This window comes from Macaca mulatta, chromosome 15, assembly GCF_049350105.2.
Source record: "Macaca mulatta isolate MMU2019108-1 chromosome 15, T2T-MMU8v2.0, whole genome shotgun sequence".
NCBI classification, from domain to species: domain Eukaryota; kingdom Metazoa; phylum Chordata; class Mammalia; order Primates; family Cercopithecidae; genus Macaca; species Macaca mulatta.
In genome coordinates this window covers 1,904,735-1,921,628 of record NC_133420.1, presented here as the reverse complement: position 1 = coordinate 1,921,628, position 16,894 = coordinate 1,904,735, and the positions used below count along the sequence as shown (strand labels likewise).

The 16,894-nt window shown below is 48.2% G+C and overlaps 1 long non-coding RNA gene across 1 annotated transcript in view; it reads left to right on the top strand.

Moving 5' to 3' along the window:
• Positions 1-16,894, top strand: part of LOC144334902 (uncharacterized) — a 108,483-nt gene that overhangs the window by 29,715 nt on the left and 61,874 nt on the right. Inside the window, exon 4 of the long non-coding RNA XR_013405157.1 lies at positions 1,705-1,865. This is a non-coding gene — a long non-coding RNA (uncharacterized LOC144334902). The remainder of the gene's footprint in view (positions 1-1,704; positions 1,866-16,894) is intronic.

Here is a 16,894-nt window from a genome sequence, read left to right as displayed (position 1 = left end):
GTACTGAAAAGATGAAAATTAGCCGGGCATGGTGGCAGGCACCTGTAATCCCAGCTACTTGGGAGGCTGAGGCAGGAGAATCACTTGTACCCGGGAGGCAGAGGTTGCAGGGAGCCAAGATCGCACCACTGCACTCCACCCTGGGCGACAGAGCAGAAACACCATCTCAAAATAGAAAAAAACCAAAAAACTAAACAAAACAAAAACCCGGTAATGAAAACCTGATTGCATCATCTGTGATGGAGATGGCGGATTATTTCATTTTTAGTGACAGGATGAATTGGATATGTTTGCAGTATTGATTTGACAAGGGAAATGGTGAGAACCAAATGTGCCGCCCAGCTTGGGCCTCGCCGTTGGCAGAAGACCGTGGCGGGCAACAGACTGGAGACTCGGAGACCGAGGGGAGAATTCTCATGCCTTGACGCTGGTGCAGTGTGTGCTTCTGGACTCCTGCTGGAGGGAGCTGCCCCTTTGCCTTGCAGGCTTTGGTGCAGTGGAGACCTTAGGACCTGCCCCTCCTGGCACACCTGTGGGTGTGGCGAGCAGTGCCAGGGCTGAAGCACAGGTGCTGAGCCCGGAACGTGGGACGGGAGAGGCTGCACACGCCGGCAGGAGTCTTCTCCAGCAGCCGGGGGTTTCCGCAAGGGGGCGGGGCGTTGGTTTTCCTCCTTGAATTTGGGTGGAGAGGGTGTCCTGGGGTGCTGTCTGCACTTGTGTTGCTCTGAGGTCAAGTTGTGGCCCCGAGTCCCTGTCCCTCTGCAAAGTGAGGGTTTGCCCATTTTCAGGTCAGATTTCCCTTGGGTCCGGGTCTCTAGGAGTGGGGCGCATTCCAAGGGGGCGTGAGCACGGTGGACGCCCGTGGGCCTCTTCCTCTCCCCTCAGCTCCTGGGCTGTGTGTGAAGAGCTGCCCAGCGGAATCACCCTCCTGCCTGGTGTTTCATTCACCAGAAATCGTTCTCACTGTGGACTCTTGAGTCAAATGTAATCCAGGAATGGAACGTGCTGTTGCTGGATGCCACACACAGCATCAGGAGCTTAGTTGGGGATTATATGATCTTACCCCACACCTTAAAAGTAAAGACTGTAGTTGTCAGGCGTCTGAGCCCAAGCCAAGCCATCGCGTCCCCTGTGACTTGCACGTATATACGCCCAGATGGCCTGAAGTAACTGAAGAATCACAAAAGTGCAAATGCCCTGCCTGGACTTAACTGATAACATTCTACCAGAAATAAGTGAAAATGGCCAGTCCTTGCCTTAAGCGATGATTTGTGTGTGTGTGTGTGAAATTCTTTTTCCAGGCTCATCCTGGCTCAAAAAGCTCCCCCACTGAGCACCTTGTGACCCCCACTCCTGCCCGCCAGAGAACAACCCCCATTTGACTGTAATATTCCTTTACCTAACCAAATCCTATAAAACGGCCCCACACTTAGCTCCCTTCGCTGACTCTTTGGACTCAGCCCGCCTGCACCCAGGTTAAATAAACAGCCATGTTGCGCTCACAAACCCTGTTTGGTGGTCTCTTCACATGGATGTGCATGACAATAGTTAAGGGGATATTGAAGTCTTTGGCAGCTCCAAGAGCCTTTTCAGTTTGTGTCGGGCCATTGTAGGCAGAAGGAAATACTTGCTTAGAGACTCTTACAGAAATGTTCGGTGCAGTGCCATTAACTCATGGAATAAATGTGTAACTTTCCATGGCAGACCTCTGGAAAGAGATGCTCTTTGAGTGCACCCTGGCCTGCTCGCTACAAGAATCGGCCGTGTCACCCCGCTTTCCGTGGGCCTGCAGGTGTGCGTGGTCCATTGCCCTGCACTGTGGCCATGGAAGGGAAGATGATCTGGAATGCTGGCGACAGTTATCGGTGCGTGTTGATGTGTGCTGCTTTCTACAGGGGAGAACATTTCTGTTTAATAAACATCTCATCTCGATGATGACTGCAAGATATTTGAGTCTCATTCAATAGTGTTTCTGGGTTCCTTCTGTTTTTATCTGCTTTCTAGCACTAGGCAAGTGAAGACATGGAAAGTAAAAACCCATCGAACTTGTAGAGACATGGTGTTGTGGAGGAGCAGACTGTAGCCTCTGGCTCTGTTTAAAGATTGTAGTAAACCTCTTACCTGGCACGGTCAGGGTGTAAATTATCTTGTTTAATCGGAATGTGTATGAGTCAAAGCTGGCGCCTGCATTGTGGATGAAATACCAGATTTTAAGGGAACATGTCAATGTGCTGTAAGATACCAACAAAGTTCCTCACTGAGGTTCTGCGCGGGTTCGGAGCAGCTGGGCCTTAGGTCACCAGGGTCGTCTCTGGGAGCAGATGCTCAGTGTGGGCATTAGTCACTTAGCCTTTCCAGAGCCGAGGAGCAGCTCTCTGTGGTGGTTTTTGGAACCTGTATTTTGAGTCAGTTTGTCCCACTTGACTCGAAGTTGCCGCGCGATTTCAGACCTTTGCCTCCACCGTGCGCTCGTTTTCTTGTCCCCTGATAACTGCCTCGGTTGCCCCGGCCTGACATTTGAGCCTCGTCGTTCATGGACACAGGTTCCGTGGTGGGGCAAATGCCGCGACTCCGGCTTGCACAGTTCTGTGACTCTCACCATGGCTTATCACATCACTCCCGGGATCTCCCGTTTAGAGGAAGAGTGTCCCTTTCCTGCAGGCCCTGTGTGGTGTGGAAACCACCCCTACCTACCTTTCTCCTGTTTGAACTGTACCGTGAAGCTATTTCTGTTCTAGTCAACCGTCAGAATTTAAGGAACAGTGATTTATGTAACTTATCACACGCTTCTGAGCAATTCTTTATGAATTTCATTCTGTTGTGAAATTATTGCAGTTTTCATGGCTATGCTGGTCTCATGTTGTGGCCCTTGAAATGAATTCCCTTCCCCATTGTGTGTTAAGGTTGTGCCTGGGAGCTGTTGAGGCCTCACCTCTGCTTAGGGCAGTGGCTTTGCTCTCCTGACAACAGGAAGAATCTTATTTAGAGCACTTCTAATGTAGTTTTTGCTTCCAGACAGAGTTACTTTTTTTCACAGAGACAGCCACTAAAGTCATAAATTATGCTGAGGATGCACACACACGGGTCAGCTGACAGAGTGGAGTCTAGAACAGATCCAAAGATGCAAAAGCAGTTCAGTGGAATTTGAGTCTTTTCAACAAATGGTGCTGGAATTATGGGACAGCCATATGCAAAAGAGTGAAAACAGGGAGAAATTTCTGTATGAAAATTAAGGTGGATCATAGCCCTGAATGTAAAATACCAAACTACAAAACCTGCAGAACAAAGGGAAATTGTGGAGACCTAGGGTGAGAGCTCTTAGCCATACCATGATCCATAATCAAGGAAGAAAACAAGTAGGTAAGACTCATCAAAATTAAACTTCTAATATAAAAGACACCCCTAGGGAATTGAAGAGACACATTTTCGATAGATGGGGAGAAGATGTCTACGAACCATGCAGCCGGCAAAGGACTCGTATCCAGAATGCACAGGACTCCCACGGCTCATGACAGAGAACAAACCACCTGACTTAAAAGCGGAAGAGACCTGAACAGATGCTTCGCTGAGAAGGACGGGAGGATGGCCCGAAAGCATCTGAAATGACCTTCAGCGTGACTGGTTGCACCCAGATGTGCACCGAAGCCGCAGTGAATTTGTTCACACCCCTGCTGGAGCGCCTGACTAAGGTCTTCCGACAGCCCCAGGTGCTGGTGAGGACCGGCAGTCGGGACTCCTGTGCGATGCTGGGGTTCAGCACGGTGCAGACAGCTTGGCGGTTTCTTACAAAACTGAACTCACACAAACGTGGGTCCCAGTGACCCCAATCCTGGGTATTTACCCTAGAGAAACAGAATCTGATGTTTAAGAAAAACTGTGCCCAGATGTTAATAGCGCTGTCTATAGTTGTCCAAAACAGGTTACAATGTGCCACAGCCATATGTGGAATAATAAATACCCAGCAGCCCCGAGGCCTGGCTGTTGATCACAGGACACCCTGGGTGCACCTCCAAGCACGATGCCCAGGAAATTGTGATTTTGCGAGTGTTTTGCCACAACGCTCGCAAAAGATAGACCCGAGTCATGGGAGGACACGGAGAGGGTGGTTGCTGAGAATGGGAGGGTATGCTTATGAGGCCCCGTGAGTGGGTTTGGGGCTGTTGGACTGTTCTGCTTGTGTGATGATGATTATGGGAATATTTGTGCCGAAATTCACAGAACTGAACACTGTCCACTTTACAGTAATTTTTAAAAAGTGGTAATATGCTCATTTTCGGTACTGTTTTTAATGGAAGATGGAGTTTGCAGATGATTTGTCAGGGCAAGCCTGTCTCAAGAGTTTGTAGACGATTCGTTAGGGGCCTATCTCAGGGCCCTTGGGTTGGGTTGGGTTGGGTTGGGTTGGGTTGGGTTGAGTTGGAAAAGCCTTCTCTGTTGTGGGCAGTAGTACGGGGCGTGGAAAGGATATTGCCAAGGAAACATGTAGAATCCTTTGAGGAAACGTGTATTTCTAACTTGCCATAAGATAGAATTGGAAATTGTAATGGTTTTGTTTTCTAGAGTCTTGGTAGAATAGGGAAGACAGTGTAATAAAAGCTAATTTTGAAATGAAGAATTTTAAAGATTTTCAACAGCAATTGCTCTAGGAAGTCACCCTGGAAATGTTTTTAAAGATGTTCAATAGCAATAGCTCTTGGAAGAGTCACACTGGAGTTGCTTCTTGAGCATTGGTTTCCTGGCTGTATCTTCCAACTTTCATTTTTAAGTTTTGCTGTGAGTTGGGGATGTGTGGGAATAGCCATCCCAGCCCTGCAGGGGGGTGCATGTGCCCCGAGGCCTGAGGCACTGTTTCAACCTAGCTTGCAACATGGGGACTCTTGTCAGTGGCTGGAGTAAGAGTACCAGCCTGGCAGGCTGGGGGGAGCCCCAGGGTGGTCTGGGCACTGTCCTCCCTGCCTGCAGGATGGCAGCTGGAGGAGCTCGAAGGCTGCCTGCCTCGTGGCTGTCAGCGCAGCAGCCCCTCCTGGCCCTGGAGCAATCTTTGGGTCCATGAGTCTCTGCACCAGGACTTGCCTCCTGGGACCTCCGCCACTGTCCTGAGGGCCCTGGTGCCACTTTCCCGGTGGGACCCAAGCCTCAGGCAGCTGCGACCCCAGATTCGGTTGCTTTCCCTGCCGTCTCATTGCAGCACGAGTGCTCATCTCACTCAATGTAGAACCTCAGGTTCCTTCAAGATCCCCAGAGATGGAATCTCCCAATTTAACAAGATAGTTGGTGACAAGATTTGAGCGGCACTGATTTAACTCAGCTTCCAGAGTTTAAGTTCCCAAGACACAGTCCTGCTCCTTCCCTGGCCTCATCCTGTGTGGCTGGTGTGGATGCGGGGTTTCCGGAGGGTGGGGCTGTGGCAGGTCAGCAGCCAGGGGGATGGCTCATTATTGATCGCTCAATGCCTTGAGGATAACTAGGATTAATGACCTTTATAGGGCTGTAGGTTTGGAGTATATATATATGTGTGTGTATATATATACATATTTAAACGAGGTGGACACGGTTATCACTGCATTTTTCTGACATGAAACTTGGAGAGCAGAGGGTTTAGGAAACTCCTGAAGCCGCACTGTCAGCGGGACTCGGGCGGTCTGGCCTTAGACCCTGCACTGTTTGCCCCTCACCACGCTGTCAGCAGATCCGGGTGGTCTGGCCTTAGAACTCACGCTGGTCGCCCCTCCCTGCCACGTTGTGGGGTTTTTCCTGCTTCTGGGCAGCATTTGATAGCTTGTGAAACAAGACCAAGACTTACTATGAGTGGATTTGCCATTATCTGAGATCCAGAACGTTTCCTGGACCTGGCGTTGCCGATGTCACGTAAGGGAAGGTAAAAACATTTTCATTGTGGTCACTGGGGCTCCGGAAATGGTATTTTTCCCAGTGAAAGTTTACTCATAAAAATCTATTAACTCAATACTATGTGAACAGGAAGAAATGTGTTGGGCTCTAGTTAAATGTCTCAGAGCCACAGAAGTAAATGAGGGCACCTTCCGAGCACAGCCTCCCGGAAGAGACCAAGGACGTTTGTCTGGAGGGTTTGCCATGAAGCAGGACTTGGGCAGGGCTGGTCTGCCTAGGGAGGCCTCTGCCATGATGTAGGTTAGTTGAAGTAGTTGACGGGTGGTGGCTTGAGGTCGGTGGTCCCCGAGGAAGCCCCTAGCAAGGCCGGTTTCCGTGGGATGGAAAACTGCCGTTCAGTGGCTGTAATCTTGGCTTCACGGGTCTGACATACAATCCTGCCCTCGGATACTTGGATCCCAGCCAGGGCAGATGGCCCTGAAAGGACATTCGGACTGTGATGGCTGCACCCATTCTCAGCATCTGTAGGGTCTCCTATGTATGTCTGTGTTTCCATTTTCTTTTAGCACAATTTCTCCCAGTGAAGTCGTGAGAAATAGAAGGAAAGGTGGAATGAAGATGTGATTGAGGAAAGTGTGGTGTGGTCTTCGACCTTATTTTGCCTTGGTTGGTGCTCAAGAACTCCACCTGACCTCAGAGCTGAGCGTTTCTGCCAGGAAGTCCTGCCTTTTATCCTACCTCGAGGCCTGTTGAGACACTCCAAGAAGCTTCGTTAACAAATTGCCTTTTCCTTTTACAGCAGTTGGATATATTTGCAGCAAAACAAAGGAATAACCCCCCAATATGGTGATGAAATGCATTTAAGTATAGATAGCATTCAGTCTTGAAGGGCCTGAGATTTTAATCATCTTTGGGTCATGTAACAAGTGGTGTTGGTGATTAAAATCTCCTGACAGCTTTGTTCTGCCACGTTCCTCAGTTTTGAATGATGATCTTCCTGGTGTTGTACCTTGGGAGGGGCGTTTGTGTCAGTAGAGAGCAGAGTGGTGGTTCCCAGAGGCTGCGAAAGGACAGAGGTGAGGCCCCTGAAGGACACTGGTCTTCCTGGTTTAGGGGTTTGGGGCTCAGCCACCTTCCTGTGTCCGTGTAAATTATACCCAGGATCATTTTCACTCGCCCCACTTTAGTTGAGTATTGGAGCTTCAGGATATGTGTGCCCACGTCACCTGGGCCGTGATCCTGGAGTTGGGTGAGACTGATTCCCGGGTTTATAGAATTACTCTGGGATTATTGAAAACAGAAGCACTTAAGGCATTCATAATGCTATTTCCTGAACGTAATTTATGTTCAGTTCTTCAGAAACATTTATCTGAGGAAGCATCTATAATTTTTGTTTTCTGCCACTCAGTGCTAGAAAGAATTGTGCAACACTCAAGTGAGTGGCATTATTCCTCTCCCTCCACCATGCAAGCAAGATTAAAGGTACCTCTGGCTCCCCTCAATCTTCTCATCTGCAGGGTGCCTGGCGTGGCAGTGTGCTGCCTTCCGTCTTCTTTTTGGGGAGAATTAGTTGTGTTTGTGTGTGCTGCTCAGCTCAGCCTCGTGCAGTTGTGTGGGTGAGGAGCTTGGATGCTAGGTGACCCTCCCAGGCCTGCCTCCCACCTCCCTAGGCCTTGTTCTAAACTGACAGATAAACAGTGTGTTTTGGAAGAGGACAGCAGCAGGGCAGGAGAGAGTTTGTTCAGACTTTCTCCTTGCACTGACGTTTGAGCCTTCATCCAGCCTGGGCACTTTTACAGAGCTGCGTTTGTGTGTTGCAAACCATTCCCTCCCAGTAACCGTGCTTTCAGAGGTTTGGAAATGTGACTTAACTCATCTTCAATTTAAAGCATACTATCAAATTTTAGTGTTGAAACTGATGTATTTTATGGCCTTTATTTGATTTCTCTTGATTTTTTTTCCCATATGAGACAGGGCATCTTAAGGGAGACAGCCTGGTGTTGGCCGCCTTTCCTAAGGATGGAAGTGAATTCTGAAAGCCCTTTATGTAGGCAGCGAAGGCCTCTTTTATTTTGGCCTAGTCAGGTATATAATTCTTTTTCTCTTTGGTTTTTTTGAGACAGGCAAAAAAACCTTTTTGTTGCCCAGGCAGTGGTGTGAGCACAGCTTACTACAGCCTCAACCTCCCAGGCTCAAGTGATGTTCCTGCCTCAGTCTCCTGAGTAGCCAGGACCCACAGGCACATGTTCCATGTGTCCCCATGCCTGACTTAGTTTTGTATTTTTTGTAGAGATGGAGTTTTGCAATGTTGCCCAGGCTGGACTTGAACTCCTGGACTTAAGCAGTCCAGCTGTCTCAGCCACCCAAAGTACTGAGATCACAGGCATGAGCCACCGTGCCTGGCCAAGTGTGTTTCTAATTTCAAAATTAAGAGGACACCCATCCAGTTAATTACATCTCTATTGGAACATGCTGCTTATAGTGCATTAGGAAAAATCATCCAGAACTTGGAAAAGGAGCTGGACAGACACAGCCCTTCGAGGTTGTCCGATGAACCCCTGGGGTCTTTAACTATCTGGAGGGATGTACCATGTCAGACTCACTGTTGTCGACCGGCTGAAGCCCAGGTTTCATGAGGTTATGTGTCAGCTTGTAGTACTTTCTCTGGCAGAGATGCGAGTGACTTCTGCTCAGTGACAGGCTCATCTCAGGGACTTCATGGCCTGAGGGACGGCAGCCTGTTTGAGCTGATCGAGCAATCTCGCACTACCCTTATTTTCTGAAACGCCTATGAGTGACTTCTCACACGGTCTTTGAAGCGGCTTCATGCCCGCGCTCCTTGGTAATGATCGAATGCTTTTTTTGACCCCTCATCCCTTTCTTTGGGGTGTTCCAGTCTCAGTTCTCATGATGTGTTCTGCTTCTGCAGGAATTTCTGAAGCTGCTGACTGTAGAAAGCACTGAGGAGGCTGTGCTCCCACCCCTGTGAGCCTTCCAGGCATCATCCTCTCCCCTTGGTGAGGCAGCGTCCATGACACACCGAGGAGGCTGTGCTCCTGTCCCCCGTGAGCTTTCCAGGCATCCTCGTCTCCCCTCCAGGAGGACAGGAGGAACCTTTCAAACCCTTCTTAAACTTGTTTTCATGTCTTTGTTTTAACAGTTTTCTTTGCATCGTCTCCCTTATCCAGAAGTGAGGGTGAACGCTGAGTTATTCACGGGAGTCAAGAAACCACACGCAGCCCAAAGTGACGTTTGTTTCCCTGAAATGATTTGTGTGTGTTCACCTTAAAATGCAACTCAGTAAAACAGGTGTGTTTTGAGGAATGACTTTAAATTACGTAGGTAAAAATGTGACAGTTAAATTTCATCATCTGTGTGGGTGTCCACAACCCCCTTCTGTGATTGCGTGTGAGTTTGTGACTTGTGGTTATTTTTGAAGAAAGAAAATCTGTTGTTGAGGACTTCAGATGGTGTGCTGGGATTGTGTAGGGTGGACATCGGGGGCTTCAGTGTGTGGCTTCCTTGAAGAGGTTCAAATTAAGGCTGAGAGTCCCTACTCCAAAATGCTCCAAAACCTGAAACATTCTGAGCTTCCTCATGACACTCGAAGGAAATGCTCTTTAGAGCACTTTGGATTTCAGGCTGGGGATGGTCAACTGGAAAGTGAAATATTGCAAGACCCTTCTGGCCCCAGGAGCTTGGATAAGGACATGGAGGGGGCCTGTGCCAGGTATCCCTGGAGTGCAAGGCAGCCTGGGCTCTCTGAACTGGTTTTTTGTAGGAGCCACAGAAGGGAAAAGAGGGTCAAAGTGGCCACGCCTGGCTCCTGAGAAGGCTGGACCAGAAGGAGGTGGATGCGCGGAGGACAGCAGTTGAGTCCCCAGCGTCCGGGACTCCTGTCCCTGGTGGAGTTGAGAGCCTCCTCTAGTTGTGGCCTCTCCGCTGTCAGCAGCCACTGAGGCCTGAAGGGAGAGGGGGCTGAGGAGAGGAGGAAGGATAGGCCTGCTTCTGGAGAGGGCCAGCATCGGCCTGTGCTAGCCTCGTTTGTTACTCCTGCGTCCAGTGTGCACGGCCGTGCCTCGTGGTGTAGCGGTTCCCGGGATGCACAGCGCTCTTGTCTGCAGTAACGTCTTTGTCTCCGACCCTTGGAGGCAAGTTACCTTTTTCTCCAGTGAAAAGAGGTAGAAAATCTTACAGAAATGCATTTGCTCTAATGTCTGTTTTCCGATAAGACATGGTCGCTTAGGCTAAATCTTTGTGAGGTCAAGACAGGAGGATCACTTGAGGCCAAGGGGTTGAAGACCAGCCTGGACATCATAGCAAGACCCCATCTGTATAACAGAAGTTAGCTGAGTGTGGTGGTGCGTGCCTGTGGTCCCTGGTACTCTGGAGGCTGAGGTGGGAAGATCACTTAAGGCTACAGTGAGCTGCTATTGCTCCACTGTACTCCAATCTTGGCGACAGAGCCAAGACCCTGTCTCAGAAAGAAAAGTTAAAAAAAATCCAGAAATGTCATTTTCTTTTAAAATCATCCCAAAAGAAAAATCATTTTTTTCTAAGAATGTAAAGGGTAACTGATACGATTCTTTCCTTGCATTGTTTCTCCTTTTCGAATATTTACAGTAGTCCGTCCACATCGTCTCTCATCTCATTACAAAGCAGCAGGTGTCTTTGAGGTTAGTGGTGTCTCTCTGTGTCGCACCTTGGAGAACAGCCAGCATGAAACCTCTTACCACGATCGTGCACATCGTTTGTAGTCCCAATTAAAATCCTCTCCAGAGACGCCTGTGCTGCTTATTATAGCAGAACTTTGGTTGTGCTGAAATGTGCATTCAGCTAATGGTTTTAAGTTCATATCTGAGATGATGCTGTATAATTCCTGAAGCATATGGGATCAGTAATGATTGAAGATAATTCTGGCTGGTGTCATTTGGAGGATATTTTTCACTTCAAGTTAAAACTTCCTTCGCGATAGTCATTTTGGGATTCATTTAACTATGTGCTTTATTTCATAGCTCAAATTTTCATTAGTCATTTCATAGCATAGGATTTTGAAAGCAGATTTGGCAAAACCTTTCTAACAAAATGTTTGCTTATGATGTCCCAAGGAACAGCACTCAGAATTGCTGGTAACTGTGGTACATTTTAAGGCTGATGATAGAAGTCACTTGAATGGTAAGGGCTGCTTTGTGAGGCAGATGGGGTTTGAATCCCGACCCTCCTGATATGCAAGCCCTGACCGTGGCCTTCTCTCCTCTCCCCTGGGAGATGGGAAGGTGCCAGCATCTACCTCACAGGCCGTCCTGAGAACCTGGGACTAAGGGCTTGTGTTCCTCTTGCAGGTGGCACAGACGTGGGGGCTTGACGATACACACACTGCAGGCTGCCAGTGTCAGGGTAATCCAGTTTTAGTCATAAAGGTGGGATTTGCTTTGCTCCCCTGCAGACCAGGTGCGGTGCTGCTGTTGTAGCAGGTGTGTGGATCCTCTTGGGTGGTCCTCAGGTGGACAAGGAGTCACCGATTCGGATTCCCAGTGTTAGATGTGAGGGGACCATGGACCTCATGTGTTCAGAGGGGAGGAGTAAAAAGCTTCCCTTGTATTTCCAGAACTGTCTATCCCAGGAATGCCAAACCACTGGCTTTCACCTGACGCTGTCGTAGGTGACACTGTCTGGAAATGAGGACTCATGTTCCGCATACTTGAGCCAGTACCCGTCTCCCTCCAGGGCCGTGGCCCAGCCCTCCTCATTTCGCTGGGTTGCCAGCCTGGGGATCTGTAAGCCCAGTGACGTCTCCGGTCTCGGCCCCCGCTCCCCCTGGGGACAGGAGGTGGCTTCAGGAGGCTGGTGATGAATGCCTGAATGAAGCCGACTTGTGAGTGCAGTTCTGTCTAAGGGCCTCCCCGCGTGTTAGATGTCAGTAAATGACACCTGTGTGTGGATCTCATGTGATGAGAGAAACAGTGGGGGAAACCAAAGCTTGTGGAGTCTACAGGTTCTGAACTTGGAGGTGTGTGCACCTGTGTACTTGGTGAGGGGTGTGACGTCCGGAATGAGTGTGCACGTGTGTCACGTTTGTGCGTGTGTGGTTGAGTGTATTTAGCAGGTGTGGGTGGAGTGAGCATGTTCATGTGTGTCGTATGTATTTGAGGGTGTGTGTGGAGTGTGTACGCGCATCATATTTAGTGAGTGTATTTGAGGGTGTGTATGGAGTACATACATGCGTTTGCGTGTATACTATTGGGTGAAGCGGTGGCATGTGTGGAGTAAGCATGCACACGTGTATGCTGTGTGTGGGGTTTCTAAGTGGTCCTCCCCTGAGCCTGCTCCTGGGCCCTGCTGTCCTGGCAGCTTTACAGTTTGGTGCGTGTTTGATTCCGGAAGATTCTGGAACCAAATTCTGAAGCTGTGATCACAAACTTGCAGCCCTGGAGGACGCTGGCCCGTGGAGCCGGCACGAGGGTCTCTGTGCTGGCCTCTCCCTGGGCTCTGTCCACAGAAGAGCATGTCCGATGATTGAGCTGTGCGGGTCTGTGGCTCCCCAGCCTCGAGTCAGCCCTCGGTTCTGTCCCACCTCTGTTTTTCTTGCTGAGGGGCTCCGGGAAGTGGTGCCTGGGATGGCGTTTTCACCCTGGGGTTGCTTCGCCAGCTGCCCAGGTGCTGGCTGCCTGAGACCTGCTGCCGTCCTGGGTGGACGGGGCTGTCGCGGGGACATCCCTGAGCACCCGCGGGAAGGCAGGTTTAGGAAGTGCCAGAGGTGAGTGGCTTCCTCTCACACTTGATTTTCTGGAAAGTTCTGGGTCTCCTGTTTTTCCCTAAGGGAAGTTAGAAACTGAGTTTCTCTTGAGGGGAACGTCTTTGCAGAGTCTGCTGTTTGAATGTTCCCCAGGTGTGGAATACTCGGGGCCATATGTGTTTGGGAACATCCGTGTCCTGAGCGAATTCAGTAAGGAATGGAGAGAGGCCTCCTATCAGCTTGGCCTCTGTTTCCAGCTTGTTGAGGGTTGACGGCTGCTGGTATCCCAGGGAGAGTTAAACACCGGGCGGTGTGGGATGGGAATGTTTGCTCTGACAAGGACAGTGGGAAAGCATCTAAACAAACGTCGCTGTTCTCCGGGCTCCTCGGGGTCGAGCTTGTTTTGTGGTGTTGAGGGAAAGCTACCCTTGTTCCTGTTCCTCACCATTTGAAAGGTGTCCAGGACACGTTCCTCTGGAGAGGTGATGTGCGTGAGTTGGGGGTCAGGTCGCAGGCTCCGAGGTTATTTGGGACCTGTCAACTGATTTCCTGAACACACAAGTGCTTGGTAAAGATGTTCCTGATTAGCTAAAACATTTCAAGAGGACGTGATAGCTGGTGGTTGTTTAAAGACTATCACAATTTTCCTGTTACTTTTTAAATGCCTGTTGAATAAGGGAGGATTCACGTATTTTTATTTTCCTGTCTGCATACTTGATATTTTGTTTTTTGTTTTTCATGTGGGTGTGCAGTTAACAGGATTTAGAAACAGTCTCAGTCCTGGGGAGACTTCAGGGCCGCCTCAGTCAGTGCTGAAGGGAGGCAGGGATTTGGGGGCTGCTACCTCCACAGGAAGGGACACCAAGGGCCAGAGGTAAGCAATCTCAGTGAGGTCACAAAGACGGGCACACCCAGCACCCTGGCCCATGTGCCTCTCCTTCACCTTTGTCTCTGCTCAAAGCTGCTCTCCTGGGTCATCACTGGTGATCTCTAGGTGCGTGCTTGCTTCTTGCAGAAGTGGCGTCTGGCTGTGGTCAGTGTGGGCCCTCAGGACTTCCCTGTTTTTGGCTCACATCAATATTGGGCAGTGGTGTATGTTTGCTTTGGAGTGGTAGATCCGGTGGATTTTGGCTTTGCCAACTCATTTAATACCTGTTCTCCTAGGTGCTGGGACCCTCTCCTAAGCCGCCTGTTCTCCTAGGTGCTGGAGCCCTATCATAAGCCGCATGTTCTCCTAGGTGTTGTGACCCTATCATTAGCTGTGTGTTCTGCTAGGCGCTGGGACCCTATCGTAAACTGCTTGTGAGAGATCTCGGAGGTGCTCCTTATGAGGATCCGCTGCCTGACCTGAGGTGGAACAGTTGCAATTCAAAACCACCCCCCAGAAAAATTGTCTTCCATGAAACCCATCCCTGGTGCCAAAAAGGCTGGGGGACAGCTGGCCTAACGCGGGCTAAGATGTCAGTAGATTTTTGGACTTGGGCCTCAGTTGAAGAGGATTAGATTTTGAAAGGTGGGGTTTGAAGGCTTCTAAAGGGCAGGTTTTCATCTCCAGTGGGGCCTGGCCAGAACTGGGTAGAACTGACCCAGAAGCTGACAACTAGTCAGGCTGGCTCACTGCCTGTGTCCTGTGTGTGCAGCCTTGCTGTTTATTCAATTGTCTGGTGGTGGTGTGGATTCCATCCACAGCCTCAGAGTAGTGGAACCCATTACTTCAAGGCTGACCTTATTTAACTTTATCAAAAAGACATGAAAATCATTTAGTATAAATCTTCCAGATACCTGTATCCTTTCTTTTCCCAGAGGCTTTTAAGTATTGCAACTTAAAAATCTTCAAAAATAACTTGAAAGGAAAACCTCTAAATATATTTTTGATGAGCACCCTTGAGAGCTTTAATATGTGAAGTAAATTCCCTTGACTTTTGTATTCCTAGAAACTCGTTCATGTTTGCAGATGACTTTGTATTTTGTCAACTGGTTGGCCACTGTGGTGACCATCAACACCTGCCGTGTATCATTTAGAAAGTTGGATGTGGATGTATTCACTTTTCAGACACACAAACACATGGGCTGTTTGTTTTTGGTTTTGATTTTTTTGGTTTTTTTTCTCCCCCCAGCTGAATTCAAGAAAGGGAAACAAGCAGACAGAGTAAGTACCAGAAAGCGTCTAAGTGGCTGGGTGGGGGATCCTACTATGGTGTTGGATTGTGTTCTGCCAGACATCGCTCCTCGAAAAGCTGACCCTGAAACGGCTGGCATTGCCCTCACCCTGGGACATTCGTCTGTCTCACCAGAAAATGAAGAATCTGCCAGAGTACTGTGAGTCAAATTCAGTCAGAACTCGATTAACTAAGAGGCTTTGTCTCAAAGGCCAAAACATGAGGACACATTTTTAATTTTTAAGGAGTGCTTCATTGTGAGTCAGTTCTGATGTGTACTGCATTAGGAAACCTCTGAACTTCCACGGTCAGGCCCAGAACTCTGAGGGAAAGTGGTTGTGCCCTTCCCACTGTTTTTGTCACTAGCTGTATTGATTTCCTTAAAACCCTTTTTATATGAGTTCTATTATAGTTTGAAAAAAATTCACTGAGGTAGAACTGGAAGCGTTTGCGCCATGTTAATACTCATGACCCGTTCTGGGTCTCGGTGTATGCGTACTGTATAAATGTACATGTGTGTATGTGGTGTACGCATACTACGTGTATTTCCACTGCATGTATTTACAGTGTATAGGTATGTACACTACATTTGTGTCCTACACACGTGCATGCTGTAGGCATGCATGTACATGTGTATATGTGTGTATCTACGGGGATGATTATATGCACACTAGTTGGACACCTATCTGTTCTACATGTGTACATACATGCATGTATTTAATGCCACATACATACCTGTGTACGTGCACCATGTGGGTATGTGCACATTATTTCTGCAGATGTATATATACATATGTGCACACAAGCATGCATGTACACTATGCACACTGAATAAACTTCTGGATATGTACACAATAATACGTATACATGCTGCATATGTACGTACACTATTGCATATGTGTATACGTTTTATACGTTAGTGTACTGATGTACATTGTATACATGTGCATATGTGTACCCTGCACATGTGTATGCATGTTGTAGTGCACCTACGTACATTGGATAAGAATGTATGTTATATGCAGGTGTATACATATAGCAAATAGCATACCTGTGTACATACGGATGTGCATGTGTATGCCATATACATGTACATACAGGTTATAGTATACCTGTGTACACTGTATGCATATAGACGTGTGTGCATGCTCTGCATGTACATACATGTTAGCATACCTATGTACATTTGCTATATGGATGTGTGTATGCTCTATGCTTGTACACTCGTAGTGAACTTGTTTGTACACTATATATATTTGGATGTGTGTACACTCTATGCATGTACCCTACATGGATCTGGATGTGTGTGCACTCTGTACGCACGTAGTGCACTCATGTACACTCCACGTATTCGGATGTGTGTACGCTCTATGCAGGTACACGTGTTACAGTGTGCCATATACGTACATTATGTGGATGTAAATGTGTGTGTGCGCTCTATGGCACCAGGAATAGGGCTCCCGCAGGGATCCAAGAACGCACCATCTCGCTGGCACCGGAGCGTGTAGGATGAAAACAGTTGTTTGTTACAACCTAGTTGAAATTTGGCAGGTTACTCTACCCTTTGCAACGATTTAGGAACAGTCACTTCATTGATGTGTGTGTTCCTGAAATCATAAACAGCTCTGTGAGGTGTGCCTCATCCCCAGACGAGAGAGGGAACCGAAACAACAATGACTCGGTCACTTAAGTGAGGTAGAACTAACAGAGCAGCTGTCTAGCTTTCTGTATTATAACTTTGTCAGCAGCTCAATGAGAAATCGGCACTCATCAGGAAATGTGTCCACTTTCTACTGTTCTTTATTCGTGGCGTATTAACTGCCTCGTGTTATTCCTCACGATGTAGCAAAATCCCTCCTAGAGCTGTGAATATAAACAGTTCATGACAAATGTAGTATCTTCTTTGTAACATTGAAAACGATATGTAAGTTCATCTTCAGATATTGTTTGGAAGGATGAGAAGGAAGATGTTTAGGACAAAAGAATAGAGAGCTTTCAAGTAAACAGGGAAAATAAGGACTTTGTGCAAAATATTTCCAAATTTGGAATTTGAGAATACTAAATCTCACATCTAAGATCATAGGTAGTTTTTTTTTTTTTTGGGGGGGGGTTAAAATTAGTACTTGGTTTTCCATGCCTTTGGGAATTT